Genomic DNA, 14,856 nt, shown 5'->3' with positions numbered 1-14,856 from the left:
ACCACATTGCAGATGCAGCCTGGTTTGGCCTGTATTTCTCCCGTTGCCACAGCAACGGTAAGCCAGGGAGTAAATCAGAATATCCTCTCTGGTGCTCAACACCCCCATATGGCAAAATAATAGTGACGGTGCGGAAAGCCTGCTCTGTCTCCCCTACCTCTTCTTTCCAATTCCAGTTCAGCAGAGACCCTCCAGAGACCTGTCATATGCCTGTCAGAGCCCCAAGGATATCACAAGCTTCCTCCATTGGGGATGAGGGGACACCATCTTTGCTGTGACCAGCAGTCACCCTTATTCACTGCTCGAGTTGCTGTGTCTCCCGTGGCGGGTGTTTAGGTTTGAATCAATGTTCAGTGTTCGTGGTCTCAGCTCAGCTGGCTTTTAACAAGACAAGTCCCGTCAGCTCCACTAGAGACCAAACGGCATCCAAACCAGGCTTAGCAACCTGCTTCTTGCTTCAGCAAACTCTGCTTACAGCTGGGAGATACAGAGCCTTTAGAGAGGAGCAAAGCAATCAAAGCACATTTAGGACCAAGACTCCTGTCCAGCTGAGCTCAGAAATATGCTCACTGGGACAGCTGCCAAAAGGGCTCCACCAGCTACGCTTTGTGTTGGCCTAGGGCACTTCCAGAGTCAGTGATGTGCTTAGAAGAGAGATCTGTCTGCCCAGAAAGAAGAGTCCTTGGGAGGAGAGGAGGGATTGCTGTCTCTGGAACGGGTGTGGGGCAGTCCTCTGGGTGGAGGGAAGAAGCTGGACTTGTATTTTCTATGGCAGCTCTTTCTATGCACGTTTTAGCCTGGAGATTTCTGGGTGCTACCAAAGCCCTGGAGGATGACCTGCCTCCCCTTTTCTGCCAGCAGGCGATTATAGTGTATCCATCACTTGTGCCTCCCCCAGCTCTGGCCACAAACCTTCATTAGGAATCTCACTGTGCTCTTTGGCTGGATTTCCCCCGAGAATCCGATTTTAAGGCTCCCCAGTGATTGGTGATGTGTAAATACAGTGTGCTTCAGCATGGCAATGTGATTGCCCGAGTGGATTGGAGCTGTTAACTCTTCCGCAGCTGAAGATCCTCCCCACGTCTCCCTGTTGTGACAGCCGCCTTGTCTCACAGGGACACGGTCGGTGGGAGCCCAGCCAGGCTCTAGGCGTGCTCACAGATGGGTGCGGATGGGGGAGACCCACAGACCTCCTCGTGTTTCTGTGGAGAGGAGGAAAAGAGGCAGGAGGGGCCCAAGGAAAAGGCAAAAAGGGCCATTTGATGATTAAATGCTAGAGCAACGCAGCAGTGTAAAAATATACATATATCACAAGCCTTAATTAACACAAGCGAAGGGAAAAGGAGGAAAAAAAGCCACTTTTTAAAGGTTTCACAGAGACTATAAACTGGCAGCAGAGAAAAAAAACGTAATACATGCAAATTAATGGCATAAATTTAGGGTTACTTAACTTCACAAATGTTAACAAGCTCATAAAAAAAAAAAGTTATTCTTTCCCAGTTTCCTGTCGCTGTTTGTTTAATTCTCTCTCTCCTTTTTTCCCGTTGAGAAGATTATGTTTTCAGTATATTCCTCCTAAATTAATTCTGCCTCTCTCTCTTCCTTCTCCCTCCCTCCTTCGTCTCTGTCTCTTTCTCTGTGTCTGCTTCTGTCTATTTGCCTTCCTTTCCTGCCTATCTATCATATTCTTAATGTCCTCATCATCGTAGTATCTAGTCTTGGATACAATACCGTCTCATTTCTCTCCCATTTTCTTTCCCTGCTACCCCCCCCCGCCCCACTCCCACACCACCCTTCTTCTCCCCAGGTCTCAGCTGCCTTCCCTTTTCTCCCATTTTGTTTTTATTCATTCATTTATTTATTTATTTATTTATTTCCTCTAGCAGTCAGTATAACTCCAGGCTGGTAATGCTATACACAACACTGCCAATTTCCAAACACGCATTTTTTCCCTGCCACCGACAGACAAAGAAGGCAAGGAGCAAATTAAGTGGTCTCTGGCTGAACTGCTCGTTTATCAACCATTTGAATGGCTGTTTGTTGCTGCAGACTGTATAGCTGGAGGCAGAGGTAAGAGTGTGTGGGCAGGCTGCTCTTGTATGCCACAGTCCCACTTTGAAACAGCTGTCACAGTTCCCCCTACACCGTCCCCTTTATTCAAGACTCTGCCTCTGTACAATGGTGGATAATAAAGGGCACGGTAGCTCCTTGCTGAGCCCAGGAAGTCATGAGCCCCCGAGGTCATGGTGTCTCTGCTTCCTGCGTGTTTCTTGCTTTGCTTACAGATAAAACTAAGTTTAGAAAACTCAGGCAATTGCCAGCTTAGCTCTGCCAAAACTCATTTCTCCGGAAAGAGGACATGTGCCTTTTGTTCTGCTTCTTTTCAAGCCACCAAGGACACCCCAAGTTGCATTACTAGTGACGTAGCCCGTCCTGTCCGTGATGCTACGGCGTTCTGTTCTTAGACTTTTGTTCTCATTGCTTAAAGGGAGGATGGTTAAAAAAAAAAATGTCTCATTTTGACTTATGGACCAGACTGAGTCATAGGAAGACATCATTAAAAAAAAGAGGGGGTGGATATCATCGTTTTTGGCCACAAGCCATCCCTGGAGCTTTCAAAGTAACCTGTAAATATTACTGCCAGCTCTGTTTCAGTATCAGAGATGGCAATCCTGGCCAATAGCTTTTCTCCTCAATGGCCCAATTCGGGATTTCAGAATACTGGAGAGCAGAGAGGGAAGTCAGTGTTTTATTCAACATAGCAATCTCAGGAAAAGGGAGGTGAAATTACAAGCTGGAGTCCCCAGCAGTGTAAATAAGAAAATCCAAACAAGCAAAGGGAAAAAAAAAGTTAAAGTCTAAATTTCTCAAAACTAGAGAAAGGATGTTGGTGGGTGGGTAACAAAGAGGCTAGGAAGAGGAAGCACAGAAGGAGAATCTGTTGTGTTTGGAAGATGTGGGAACCATCAACACAGATGTTGCTGAAGAAAGCAATTGAGAAGCTGAATGGGACTTGCATAGGTTTACAGTTGGGTGCATGCTGGGGTATGTTGCTAAATGCAGACCTGAGTGAGTGAGAAGAGAACAAGAAATAATCATGCGGGAGTCCCCGTGCAGTGTCAGTCTCTGTCCAGATTGACATCACAGGCTTTCCCACTGATTTAAATCCTTGCTTTTCCTGGGTAGGAAATGAGTCAGGGTGACTACAGAGCTTAGGGTTTGGCCTATGCAGATTAAGAGGAGTAGTAAGGAATAAATAAAATACAGCATATGCAAGGGTGACTAAGGACTGAAAAGAAGCAAAGAAAAGTGTGGGGGAAGGAATAAGAGCTACGGTGAGAAATAAGGAGGGTCTGCCAGCTGAATTACTTGCTAGGGATACCTGATGAAGCCTCTGGAGAGAGATAAGGGGGATGTGGCATCACTCCCTGATCATGGAATGTATATTACCTGAGTTAGTGGGTAAGACATTTATGTGCCCCTATTACCTGAGTGATACTCTTTTTTTTTTTTTTTTTTCCCTGTTCTTTCAGCTTGGAAACAGTCTGAAGCAAAGGTTATTTCTCACTTAAATGTTTACAGCACCTAGGAAACCAGAAGGCCAATATCAGTTGCAGCCTCCGTGTACTCTGTTACTAACAACATCAAAAGAGGCAAAGCAGCAAATAGGTGGGAAAAAAAAAGATTGAAATCTGGACTGAGCAAGAACAAAGGAAAGGGTGGGGTGTTTCTTAAATTAAGGTGTCCCCTATTTTTGATTGCTTTGTAGCTTGAATTAGCTTTGGCCTACATAATTAAAATGGAGGATGACAAGGTACCAGCAGAGACAATTATTTTGTTGGGTTATTTGCACGGATCATCTGTTTGCTGCACGGCTGCTGTAGGAAATGCACCACCATGAGTAGACATATATATAATTGTAGAGAGGGGGAATGAATAAACGTGTTTCAAAGAACAAGGAGAATTCTAAATGTCAGCAAAGGGGTATATGACTCACTCATTGGGAAAATACTATTATTGGATACGTAAGTAGGACTGTACAAAGCACTCAGAGGAGGGATGCTACTAGAAAAAAGGAGAATTAATAAGTGAAGGCAGCATTTGGATAAGTGACAGTGAATGAATGAGGAGATGTGCTTTAAGTGCCACGAGCCAACACAGGGCCTGGAGTGAAAGCAGAGGGAGAATGCAGGGTGAGGGTGGCAAAGGATGAAAAGAGAGAGATCATGGACAACGAGGAGGAGCATTACTGGAGACTGCTGAAATACAATGGAACGGATGAGTGTTTGTGAAAAGACTCTACTTGGCTTTTGGTAGAATAATGGTGACAAAGTGTTTCTGTTCTTCTGAGTCGGGATTAGGGAAATAAATGAGGTGGAACTCCATAGGAGAAGAGGAAATGGCTGCACTGAGGAGGCAGGAGGAGGCCCAGGACTCAGCTGGAGCGAGCCTTTGCAAAGGTGGGTTAGGCTGCGATGGATGGGTGGTGTGGAGGAATATTGCCCTGTTTTTCAAGGGGAAAAAGCAATGTTTAATTGTAACAGACAGCATTGTATAGATTATGGACATGGTTGAAATGAGCAGTGTGGGATCAAGACATTTTGCATGAGCTCAAGCCAGGCATCGAGAATAATTAACTAGTGCTCCTGGTACAGTCCATGACAAAGTTGCAGATTTCTTCACGCCACAACATGTTGAACTTGAAACCTTTCAGTTGCCAAATCCAGGCTCCATCCCAACAGACCTGTCCCGTATATCTGACTGGTCATCCTCACAGCCTGAAACGCTGTGTGCGAGCATGTCTGCCCAAGCAGAGGCCTGAGGAGTCCAGCTACTTTGGCGAATGGATCAGTCCAGTTTGCAGCAGGGGCCAGGGGATCTCCAGTCATGGAGGAGGAGATTTCCCGAGCCTTTAGTTTGGGTCCAGCTGGGAGCAGCACCAGTTCTTATTTTGGTTTTGAAACCCCGAATTTCCAGCAAGCTGCTTTTTTGGCTGGCTTGGGTTGATTGAGTCGGTAGAGAGACAGATGTAGGTGGATAATGGGGAGAGGGGGTGGTAAGTGGCAGAGCTATTGCCTTAGCGAGAGGGAAGGATGCCGTATAAGTACTGCCAGTCCCCATTCAGTGAGCAAGTGGTGAGTCAGGGGCAGGTACTGAGTCAGCAAGAAGGCGGACGGGTGGGTGGGTTCATGGAGGAGGAGATTTCCCGAGCCTTTAGTTTGGGTCCAGCTGGGAGCAGCACCAGTTCTTATTTTGGTTTTGAAACCCCGAATTTCCAGCAAGCTGCTTTTTTGGCTGGCTTGGGTTGATTGAGTCGGTAGAGAGACAGATGTAGGTGGATAATGGGGAGAGGGGGTGGTAAGTGGCAGAGCTATTGCCTTAGCGAGAGGGAAGGATGCCGTATAAGTACTGCCAGTCCCCATTCAGTGAGCAAGTGGTGAGTCAGGGGCAGGTACTGAGTCAGCAAGAAGGCGGACGGGGGGGTGGGTGGGTAGAGCACCCTTGGCTAGCTCGGTACAAACCACTCAGCCACACCGCTGGGCTCCGATCCCTGTAGGAAAGTTGCCGGCGGTGGTTCAGGCTGCTGCATCCCCGTTTCTCCCCTTCCCATGCAATTCCCTTTCCGAGCCAGTGGGGCTTCAGGGAGGGCCCCTGACCACGGCCTCTGGTGGGTGCATTTTTTCCTGACATGTTTATGGTCCTCCTTGCAAACACTGCCTCTCTGCAAGGTGTGGTGGGAAAAGAAGAGGAATGAAAACAGTTGATGAAGGTAGAGAGAGCCCTTTAGCCTGTTTCACCTCAAAAATATCACTTATGGAGTCAGGGAGCTGGTGACAGGTAGGGGAGGGGAGAGAGAAAAGAAAGAAAAAAAAAAAAAAAGAGGTAGAAACGAGAGTGAGAGAGAGAAAATATTTGAGAGATGAAAAGAAATTACCATACGGCAGGATCCTGTTATTCAACCTAATTTTCAAAGGACTGCAGCTGTCGCACTGAGATAATCTGTTAATTATAACAGTCATTGTGTTTTGGCAATGGAAGAAAAAAACAGGCTCTAAACAAGGCAAGGTAGTGGGGAAAAGAGAGGGGAGGCACGGCTGTGTCAAAATGCATGTCAGATGTTAGCTTGAAATATAGGTGGGCGAGCTGGCCAGGAGGAGGGTCCCTTCCCAGCGGGGCTGAGCTGTGCCATTTCCTGGGGGTGGAGGATGGAGGGAAGGTAGAAGCAGCCATATGAAAACATAATGTCTTACCCAGCGTGGGGCTACTCCTCTTGCTGAATCCAGGTACACATTGATCAGAGGAAGAGCTTTGAGGGGCTGAAATATCTCCATTAGTTTGTGCTGCCCCAGCATTTCATTCTTGGGCCACCTGAAACAGCTTCCCCATGTACCCCCACACCTTTCCTCTGCTTCTGCCCCATGCCAGATCAGGACTGCATCTGCTGTATTTGAACTGTTATCTGTAACAGCTTCTGGTTGACCCTCCATTTGCAGGGCTACCCTGTCTTTTGATATCTTGCAGACAAATGACTTGGGGTAATGACACATGACTTTCAGAGACACCCTGGCTGGCAAGGCCATGCAAGGGCAGCCTCTTCCTCTCACTGGAATGGTGGCTTGACCTCTGGAGTTTTCATGCTGGAGTTTTCATGCTGGAGTTTTCATGTGGCTGTTTATCCTCCTTGGAGAGAGGTCTTACTGCCGGTGAGGGAACCTCTCTCATGTGGCTGCCCAGGGGAAGGTTGGCTGGAAAGTGAGAACATGTTGAAGGATGCTGGAATGCCAATGCTTGTGCCCGACAGGAGTTTGCAGGCCTGGAGGTATCCTCCACAGGACAACTGGCCACCAGTGCACCTTGTGAAGTGATTGCTACTCTCAGCCAGCCCAGAACCTCTGTGATTCCTTAGGCTCTGAGTCCCTCCAGCAAGAAACAGTAGTGAGGTGTAAGGCAAGGACTAACCTCCTTCATGCCCCTTCCCTCCTGTACTGCAGGGTACCATGTTTGGGGGCATTCCAAACTGGCACCGCTGTGTTGCTGGGGATGCATTTAATATCAAGAAATATTGGAGGTATCTTTGGTTTGAGTGAGGTCATCTCTCAAATAGCTTGTGGACCTGCCATTCACAGCCAGCTTGGTGAAACCCAGGAGCTGCTGTTGTCGGAAATAGGGCAGCAAGGCCAGCACAGGGCAACAGAGGCATCACGGTGACCCTGAGGGGATGGGGGTCTTTGCAGTGACATCACGTACAGTCCAAGAATTTCTCCTGGCCTCATGCTGGACATGCTGCCCTCCCCTGCAGCAATGCCCCGTGCACAAACAGAGCCAGTGCTCCCACCCTGCTCCCTCCAGCAGCTCCCTCCCATCCACCCAGAGCCCCCACTATGGCAGCTGACATGCGCGCTCATGCAGAGCTGCCTCTCTGTCCTTTTCCCCCTGACAGCCCGCAGAGAGCAGAGGTCCCTCCCTGTCCCCTACAGCAACTCCCTCCCACACGCACATGCAGAGCCAGCCCTCACACCCGGCTCCCTACAGTGATTCACGTTGGGGAACGCATACAGAAGGAGCGCTCCCACCCCTTTTCCTACAGCCCTTCTCCCATACACACACACACTCGCACAACCACGGGCGTCTCCTGTGATCCATGCACGCCCACGGGCAGCCCCCGCTCCCACCCCGTTCCCTATGGTGCCTCGCACAGAGCCAACACTCCCACCCCTTTCTCCACAGTGGCTGCTTCACACAAACACACCACACGCGTGCGCACACACACACACACGTACACTCACAACCAGCGCTGTACCTGCTTCCCCATGGCAATTCCTTCCTCCCCAGGCATCAGCACCCTTTCTCTGCTTCACAGAGGGATTAACCCATATGCAGACCCAGCCCGCACACCCACCCCGTCACCTACAGCAACACCTCCACATGTACTCCCCCCTCCGCCTCGCACCCCCGGTGCAGACGCTGCCACCCCGTTCTCGACTGTGACTCATCCTTGATGCACACCCCTGCACGTGCCCAGGCAGAGCCAGTCTCGCTGTTGCACTCCCGATGGCAGGTCCCTACAGAGTCACACAGAGCCCACGCTCCCTCCCTGTTGCCAACAGGAATTATTTCCAAGTCTTTCCACTGCCTTGGGTCTGGATCTGGATCCCATCTCATGGGATGACACCAAGGGGAGCGGTGTTTCCCAGACCCTCTTCTCCCCTGGAGGGAAAGTGTTATCGCTGCTGGTATTTTTTATGGAACCTGTAATCTCTTGACATCCTCTTCTACTTGGAGAAGGCTGTTCCCCAAGCCTACCCCCATGCACACACTCCTGTGGACTGCTGCCATGGGCTGTCTGGGTGGAGCTGGCTTGATGCAAATCCCCCTTAATCTTCAATAATCACGTTAATATAAAAGGTAACCATTTCACTTTGGAAAACAAAGGTGGCTCTCTGGCCTGCCAGGGAACCAGTGGCATATGAAAGACCTTTCTGCCAGTATTTATCACTATAAAATAAGATTTATGCTTCTAAAGCTCTCTTTTTTCTTTCATGCTTCTGAGCTGTTTCGTTTTTGTCCCCTGAGCTTTCCTATTCTCTCTTTCTTGCTGCCTAACAAATTAGGCATCTAATCGCTGTTGGGGAGGCGCGGTGGGAGAGCAGGGCTTTTATATACAGCATCGTGTTGGGTTTTTTTCAGGGTTATTCTTTAAGCTCTTTGGCCCGGCAAAGGTTTGGAGTCAATGGCTGTGCATTTGCTTGAGCAAATGTGCACTTGTATGGCAGACAGGAGCTTGAGGTTAACACCTGAACTCTTCCCACACCTTGAACTCTCCTATGAAGACAGGTTGAGAGAGTTGGGGTTGTTCAGCCTGGAGAAGAGAAGGCTCCAGGGGGACCTTATAGCAGCCTTCCAGTACCTGAAGGGGGCTACAGGAGAGATGGGGAGGGAATCTATCAGGGAGTGTAGCGACAGTACAAGGGGTAACAGTTTTAAACTGAAAGAGGGTAGATTTAGATTAGACATTAAGAAGAAATTCTTTACTGTGAGGGTGGTGAGACACTGGAACAGGTTGCCCAGAGAAGTTGGGGATGCCCCATCCCTGGAGATGTTCAAGGCCAGGCTAGATGGGGTTTTGAGCAACCTGGTCTGGTGGGAGGTGTCCCTGCCCATGGGGGCAGAACTTGATAATCTTTAAGGTGTCTTCCAACCACTCTGTGATTCTATGATTCTATGAACTGGCCAAAGGGCAGGACTGCAGGGCAGCATGTCCTTGGGGCAGTCCTACAGCCTGTATTTCAGCCCTCTGCCCTTCCTCTGTGCAGGGCCCCATCACTGCTGGCTGGAATTTGAGTGCTACGAGCATCCTTGCAGCAGTGTCCTGTGAGAAGCAGCTGAAATCCTATGTGGTTTTGTGGTCTTCGTCACCACAGTGTCCTGTTGGGATCCTAGTGGTTTGGGCTTCCTTGTGTCAGGGACAACTGCAGTTTGGGAGTCACAAGCTTCCTCCCCACTCATGACAGGGCCAGCCCAGCTTTCAGAGGGATGACGTTTCTCCCAGCAGGCACCGTGGATTTGTATATGGTGAAATGAAGCTACCCCGAGTTGAACCACGACATTTCTCTTGTGGCAGCACTCCGCCAAAACTCACAGAGCCTCTAACCCACCCTTCAGCAGGACCCAGGATACCAGTTCAAGGGACGAAGGCTTTGTTTGGGCAGTGACATGAAAATACCTTTTGTTGCATGACTTTCTAGGGTGGTTCTGCAGCTTTCTTTCTTTTTTTTTTTTCTTTTCTTTTTATGTTTCTGCCTAAGCCAGCTCTTCTTTCTTCTAGATTTTTGAAGCTACAGGGCCAATTTCAAACAAATGTAACATTGGGATGGATCTCAGAGATGCTGTGATCTTATGTGTTTCAGGAAAATAGAGGGATAAATTAGAGAAGAGAGAAAGCAGAAGAGAAACCCTCACAGAGCCCCATTAAAGGAAAGAGTGCTGTGTGAGCCCAACCCTTGGTGGATATCAGATAAACTGCAGTATAAGACATCATCTCTCTCTCTCTCACACACGTACACACACACACACTCTTCCATATCACAAATCCACGGGTCATCAGGCTTCCTGCTCCCTCTTCTCTTGGTCCCAAACTTCTCAGGGTTTCTGGAGGACCTCTGGGCACAGCCACAGGTTGTCTGCTGCATGATTTGCTGGTAACTCCTGCAGTAAACGGGAGCATCCCTGGAAGCAGCAGGTCTGAGAAGGGAAGTGCTGTTGTTGTGTAAGTGCCACATGGGTACTGCGAGCTTCTCCCATGGCACTGCCCTTTCACTATAGCTGGGGGCAAAAGCAAGGACCGTCTCTGGGAGGTGATTTGAAGCAGCTGCAGTGATGCTCACATCAGTGTGTCACAGAAACTACCCAGCAGGTGTGGAGAGTTCCTTCAAGTAAGGCACCAACTCCCACTACAAAGCACCCCTGGGAAAGGCCCTTTTTTTGGGAAGTGGTTAGAGAAATCCTGGAAGGACCTTGAACTCAAGAGGGGTGAGGCAGAGCCCCTTGGAGGTGGTCTTTGTGCCCTGAGGTCCACCAGGAGCAGGGAGCTGACTGAGCTGGGAAGAGCGCTGATGCCCAACGGCAGCACAAAGCATAAGAATGCAGCAGGAGCTTTGGCCTGGTTTTGGGGTGTCCCCAGAGGAGCCAAGAGTGTTTGGCAGGTTTTTAATGCATGCATTTCTACTGGGAGGCTCTTAGCACCATTTAAGCAGTGGTAGAATTAAGCGCGGGCTTTTCCAGTGCGCTGGGCCTCAGGAGGAAAAGGTTGACAAGATCAGAATTCGAGGCCCAAATTGCCGCTATATGTGGCTTTTCTAGTTGCCTTTTTACACCTTGGCCCCTAGACCCTGTATCCTCTCTCCATTGTGGTCCTTCTACCCCCTCAGCCCCCAGCTTGTCCCTTATATCATGCCTGTCCACATTTTCAGTAGTGGTATTTTAATCTGCCCTCATACCTAACTAGTGACTGTACTCCTGTGTCACTCCCTGTGCCACCTTGATCCTCAAGCCAAAGGATTGTCTGTTGCTATTGGGACATCCAGCTCCTGATTCAGTTTTGGGGCTCTCCTCCCTCCATTTCACCCTCCCTGCTCTCTCCTCTGAACAGCAGAACCATCCGTGTGGCCTTCTGCTCTTCTCCAAACACTCTGGTGCATAGAAATGTCAATAACATTGAGACATCCATTAGTAGGGAATAAACCAGAGGGAAATTGCTGGGAGCTCAAAGCTGATGGGTTGACTTTGTGCCAGCCAAGGAGGAAACAGCCATTCATGGGCACGATGCCACTACTGTTCCTTGATGCTCTTGCATACGTGAGGATGGTCAGGAGCCAAAGGCACATTGTAAGAGCCCTCTTGGGTTACGCCGAAGAGTGTTGGAACCCTACAGCAGGGTAGGCCCAGCCCATGGGGGTGGTGACCTCGCGCCTGCCCTGTGAAAGAGATCCTGTGTCCCTTCCTCGGCTCTCCTCTGGTCTGGAGTTGCTTTCCCTTGTTCTCCCTGCCCACCCTCCACGCCTGCAACTTCTTGCTCTGTTGTCTGAAAACCAAGGGAGGGAAACATCCAACTCCACTGTCAGCACCTTTCAGGCCAGCAGAAAGAACAGAGCGTTGCTTCCTTATCTTGTTGGACTCCAGCACTATCTGATTTATGTTCATCGGGCTCTTGACATTTGAGGGAGGGCATGGTGCTGGCCCCCATCCCTGGCAATCCCTTGCCTGTGAGTTGCCAATCAGGGAGCAGCTGCTCCCTAAAGGGCAGGGGATGGATGTGGTGGAGATGGAGACTGGGATTCCTATGGTATTGCTGTAGCAGGGACTTATGGCACTGGGCTGAGATGAAATAGGGTCCTAAGGCATGGTTAGGGGTGAAGAAGGCCATAGATTGGGTTGGCCTTGGGGCCCTTAAAACAAGTGTGATAGCAGGGAGATGGGAGAAGATAGGGGAGCCATTGGGGGAGGAATGGCAGGGTCTGCATATTTCTTGTACACAGCCACCCTGGGGACCAAAAAGGACTCATGAATTTGGCTTGATGAACAACTTGACCCTTCCTTTGGCCTGTGGTTGAGGCAAGGTTGCACAGCCAAGGAGGTAGACAGGAAGCAGGTCTTCTATGTGTGATCCCCTTCTTTTTGACACATAGCAGGGTTAAACACCACCTTTATTTCCATCCACCCCTAACCCAGCCGCCTCTTTCCTTTCCAGGCTGCTAGGACATCTTCCCTTCCATCTGCTAGGACATCTCTCCTTCCCTGTCTCTGTGCTGCCTGAGTGCAGCTCCCTGAGTGGGATGGGGTGTCTCTCAGCAATTGCTGGGGCTGCTGCAGAGGAACATCATCCTGGCCTCAGAGTTTGTCCCTGTGCATCATGAACAAGCTACAGCAGGCAATGATGACTTCAACACGGCATTTGGAGCAGCCTGCTCCACTAGAAGAGGTCAAAGCAAGGGGGCTGGAATGTTGCTGTATGGAGCTGGATATTACAGAGGGTATTTGGTGAGGTGAGACAGTCAGGCCAATGCGTAATGCTCAGAGAAGGATGCTGGCTAAAATCTGGGCTGAGCTTTTCACTGCTTTCTCAGGAGTTGCCCCTGGCCTCTGCTGGGGTGGACAAACTTTGGGCACCAGTGTGTAAAAATCATGATAGTATCTGCCACTCTTGTTCAGTGGAAGAGACCAGGTAAAGTGAAGGAGCATTAGAGAGGAAGGTAAAGGGATGGTGTGGGGGATTGGCTGTATCTCTGCATTGAGTCACCTCTGGAAAAGGTGGAACAAGAAAGGGGAATGGCACTGAGGAACATCAAAGGCCTGTGGGTCCCAATCTGTGGAGAGCCAGATGTGCCTCCTGTATGATGCATCTGGGGAGACAGTGTCAGGAAATTTTTTCTTATTGGATTATAAGGCTGAGAAACAAAGCAACAGACTGTAAAAACCTCTGCCTTCTGCTTCAGTGCTGGCTGATGCAAAGCTGAGGCAGCAGCTGGAGGCCATCATATGACAACAATAAATGACATGAGTTTGGCGGCCTCAGATGATGAGCTGTGAGGAACAGAGGCTTTCTCTCTGTCTTTTCCATTGGTCTAGCTCTTCTCCCCCTCCCCTTCTCTGTCTTGGCTTTACTTTTGGATTATTGAATATTTAAGTGTTTCTCTGTGACACTATCTCTGATCCTTTAATCCAGCTGGCCTGGTAATTCCACAGACCCAAATCAGCTCAGATTTCTCCACAGACGTAAGCCTTGTTCCTCAAGGGTTCACTCCTCCTCCATTTATCTTCCTTCATTTTATTTCTGCCCTTTGTGTCTCTGTGCTAGAAATTGGTTCAGCTTTTGCAGCAAAAGCTTTGGCGATATCTTTAGTGAGCAGCCTCCCCCCAAAATGAAAGGGGCAAGAGGGATCTTTATTTTTCATTAACTAAGAATCCTTTCTCTGTTTTTTATTGTTTTCTCATCTGGCATTTATCTGAACCTTTCTCAAGTTGTTGCCATTTCTCTCCTATGAATTGCTTATTGAACCTTCTAGAACAGTCAGGACCTTAACAAGAAATGCAGACACCCTTTTACCCCTTTCTAAAAAAAAAAAATAAAAAAAAAAAAAAAGAGAGAGCACTGTGCCCACATGTTTTATCTGCTGTATGAAATTATTTCCTCTGTGCTGCCTGAGGATACCCCTGCCAGGCTCCTGTCTCAGCACAGTGGGAGAAGAGTTGACACTGCAGCCAGAAGGAAGGGTGCTCCAGGCTGTCCTTTCCAGTCAGAACCAGGAGCTTGCCTGGAGCCCAGAAATAACATTGAAGCAAATGTCACTTTGCCCCTGATTCCTGCTAGGTGTCCTGTCCCTCAGTGTTCATAGCCCCCAAGGAGAAGTGGCAAAGTAAGAAGATGGAAGCTGCGCACCTCTCCTTGGTGGTGGTGGTGGGGGCAGGTGGGTGATGTGCTCCAGCTCAGGACTGCTGGCGTTGCTGGGTGCAAGGCTGGTACTTGACACACTGCTTACACCTTGGCTGCTCAAGCCAGGCTGGCTCTCCTCAACAGCCTTGTCCCTGCACCGAGTGGCAGGAACAGCTTTCAGAGCACAAGTAGTTACACGTGGCTTGAATTATTTATCCCTCTTGCATCAAGGAAGAAAGGAAACAAACAAAAAAGTGTTTGTTTGTTTGTTTGTTTTCAGGAGGGGAGGCTTGTCTGCGGTTTACCTACTTTGTGTATTGTGGGTCATCATTTTCAGGCAGCTGAAAATCTGTGGCTTTGGCTGTGCTTGGGGCTTGCCTTTGTTCACATTAGGAGTTTTGAGCATTAACAGCCTTTTGTTTCCCCCCCTCCCTCCCCTTCCTCTTCGACACCTGCCGATTCTTTTCCCCAGGTCCCTGGCTGTGATCACATTTACTCAAGGGAAGCCAGGTACCCCTCTATGTACCCTTGTGATAAGAGATTATACGTCGTGAGGGTTCCCTTCTGAAAGGCTTATCAGCATGGCAGGCAGTCCCACTCCTCCCTTGCTTGCCCTCCCCCATAATGCTGTCTCTTCCCCATCATCTCCCTCTTCTCATGAAACCTTGCTGTCTCTACTCTTATCTCAAAGACCTCCTCCAACTGATGCCTCATTTTGTCTCCGGTGTGCTTTCTTTTCCAGATTCCAGTGACAGATGGATCACTCTCGTGAGCACTTGCTCTTTCCCTCTCTGTATTTTTGTTTTCGACATGTTTGATCTGAAGCTCTGAAGCTTCTCAGAGGGAACCTGGGAGAGAAGGAAGAGAAGCAGAAGGAACCGAGGCAGCGTGAGCAACAGAGGAGGCATCTCTGCCTTGTTCTTCCA

At 49.2% G+C, this 14,856-nt stretch overlaps 1 long non-coding RNA gene across 1 annotated transcript in view; it reads left to right on the top strand.

Moving 5' to 3' along the window:
• The window catches only part of LOC106901166, a 51,519-nt gene extending 36,669 nt beyond the window's left edge, over positions 1-14,850 (top strand). Inside the window, exon 3 of the long non-coding RNA XR_001414265.1 lies at positions 14,673-14,850. This is a non-coding gene — a long non-coding RNA (uncharacterized LOC106901166). The remainder of the gene's footprint in view (positions 1-14,672) is intronic.
• Positions 14,851-14,856: the final 6 nt, after the last annotated feature.

This window comes from Calidris pugnax, unplaced genomic scaffold, assembly GCF_001431845.1.
Source record: "Calidris pugnax isolate Ruff unplaced genomic scaffold, ASM143184v1 scaffold44, whole genome shotgun sequence".
NCBI lineage: Eukaryota > Metazoa > Chordata > Aves > Charadriiformes > Scolopacidae > Calidris > Calidris pugnax.
This window is presented reverse-complemented; position numbering and strand designations above follow the sequence as displayed.